The 2,592-nt window shown below is 48.6% G+C and overlaps 1 pseudogene across 1 annotated transcript; it reads left to right on the top strand.

The window, feature by feature from the left end:
• The first annotated feature begins 358 nt into the window (after window positions 1-358).
• Window positions 359-2,101, top strand: LOC148876583 (serine/threonine-protein kinase WAG1 pseudogene; annotated as a pseudogene). Its single transcript, XR_016105086.1, has one exon. The product of XR_016105086.1 is annotated as a serine/threonine-protein kinase WAG1 pseudogene (transcript).
• Window positions 2,102-2,592: the final 491 nt, after the last annotated feature.

The raw sequence follows: 2,592 nt of genomic DNA, 5'->3' as shown, positions 1-2,592 counted from the left end.
TTTCAAGTTAGGGCGTCAGTCGGCTACATGCCGGCGCAGCTCCGCTGAACTTGTCTTTGAAATTAATTCACCCGCCTTCAACAGGCACGAGAACTAATCCTTAATCCTAGGCGTTGATCAAATCATTCCTGACCGTTCGATCAAATCGTTTTGTGTGGGCCTTTGGGCCTTACGGTCATCCAAGTTATCTTCCCAAAGTTTTCCTTTCTTTAACCATAATACGGTGGCCCAAGCCAACAACAATGTCAAAGAAGTCAACTGGAAATTTCTTAACGGTTAAAACTTAAAAGGAATCAAGACAACGTGAGACCGCTTTTCGTTTATTTTTACTTCAGAGGCTCAGAGCCATCGCGGTCGAGCTGATGCCTGATAGCTCCCAACGTCACCAAAAGAAATGTTTTAAACTTTTAATGGCGGAGAGATGAGATGGGTCAACTGAGCAGTAAATTAAAAATACTCCATTTCTGTCTCGAGTATCGATCTCGATCTCTCGATCCTATATAACCAGCAGTGGCCTCCACAAGATGCTCGACTGATCTCTCTGTCTCAAGCCATGGACGAAGATATCCTTTTATCTTCGGACACCGATCTCGACTTCAGCTTCACCAGCTGCGCTTCCAATACCTCCACGGATCGCACCTTCACCTCTTCCAGCGCTCGCAGCAGTCTCAGCGTCAGCTTCAACGGATCCCGCCTTTCTTCCTCCACTGGAGCAGGACGGCCCCACCGGAAATCCGACCCCCATTGGGCGGCAATCAAAGCCGCCACCAACCTCTCCTCCGACGGGTCCCTGCACCTCAGCCAACTCAAGCTCGTCCGCCACATCGGCAGCGGAAATCTAGGACGCGTCTTTCTCTGCCGTCTCCAAGATTATGACGGAGCCAACTTCGCTCTCAAGGTCGTCGATAAAGACGTTCTCACAGCTAAGAAGCTTTCCCACGTGCAGATGGAAGCTCAAGTCCTTTCCATGGTCGACCACCCTTTCCTGCCAACGCTCTACGCCCATCTAGAGAAGTCACATTACTCTTGTCTACTCATCGACTATTGCCCCGGTGGTGACCTCCATTCGCTCCTCCGCAAGCAGCCGACACACCGCTTCCGGGTCGACTCGGTTCGTTTTTTCGCGGCGGAGGTGTTGGTGGCTCTGGAATATCTACACGCGCTTGGGGTGGTGTACCGGGATCTGAAGCCAGAGAACGTATTGATCAGGGATGATGGCCATATAATGTTGTCGGACTTTGACTTGTGTTTCAGAGCCGATGTGCTCCCCACCCTCGACAAACGCCACTTTCATCCGGCGGGGGTAGAGTCAACAAAAAAGAAGCCTACCTGTTTTGGAACGGTTTCCCGACGGCATAAAATGACGGAGGTGGCAGAGTTCGTGGCGGAGCCGACGACGGCGTTCTCGAAATATTGCGTCGGCACGCACGAGTATCTGGCGCCGGAGTTGTTGAGTGCCAACGGACATGGTAACGGAGTGGACTGGTGGGCGTTTGGGGTGTTCATTTACGAGCTGTTATACGGACAAACGCCGTTTAAGGGAGGGAGTAAAGAAGCCACACTGCGCAACATAGCGTCGACCAAGTCATTTAGGTTTCGGGACTGTGGTAGGGCGGAGGAGGAAGAGGAGGGAATATCGGAGGCTAGAGAGCTGATACAGAGATTGCTGGTGAAGGACCCGAGGAGGAGGCTAGGGTACGCCAAGGGTGCGACGGAGATAAAACAGCACCCGTTCTTTAAGGGGATAAAGTGGCCGTTGATACGGAGCTACAGACCGCCGGAAGAGGTGCGTGGGCTGGTGAAGAAGAAAGTAACGCACGTGAGGAACGTGAACATAGTTAGTTTGAGTTCGAGGAGAAGCCGAACACGGTGGTCGTGGAAGAACTTCCACCATTTTAGTTTGTCAACCAAAAATGGTGGCCACGAATGGATCTAAGTCCGGGAAAAAAAAAACGAAAAGAAAAGATTTTCTACCATTTTCTGGGGATTAAATTCAATCAGAAACTGGTGTACATGATGTAAGTAGAATTCGAAAACCAAAAGAAAAAGGAAATGTTGTTCAGAATCAAAATCTTTATTACAAATTGAATTTGTCGATTTCATATTTTCAAGCTTCTCAAACTGTGAATTGCAACAGCTTCCGTCATTTGGTGAGAATAATCATGGTTTTCAAAACCGGATTGGACCGGACGGTTGGACCGGGAAACTGGGAACTGGTCAGGTGACCGGTTCTGTTTTTTCCCAAAACCAGAATTTTGCCAAAAAGCTTTGATTTGGTCAACAAACAGTTGACTTGGGCAGTCGAACTATCTGAACCATTCAGTGGCTTGGGAACAATCGGACCACTCAACTTGGGAACTGAACCCTAACCGGTTCATTGTACTTGTGTGGCTGCAAAATCGAGAAAAGCTATTAATGTGGGCATTTATGATACATAGGCACCATTAGGCACCACATCAGCAAAGTGCCAATAAGCACCTACGTGTCTCAAGAAGCTTCTTGAAACGGGAGAGGCGCACAGAACAAACATTGATACGTATGGAAATAATTAATGAGGCACCTATGTGGCACTGTTTACTCAATAAACATAAA

The sequence above is a fragment of the Nelumbo lutea genome, chromosome 1 (genome assembly GCF_056320005.1).
Source record: "Nelumbo lutea isolate HS-2025 chromosome 1, American lotus-T2T, whole genome shotgun sequence".
NCBI classification, from domain to species: Eukaryota; Viridiplantae; Streptophyta; class Magnoliopsida; order Proteales; family Nelumbonaceae; genus Nelumbo; species Nelumbo lutea.
The sequence above is the reverse complement of the archived record's forward strand: the minus strand, read 5'-3'. Positions and strand labels throughout refer to the sequence as shown.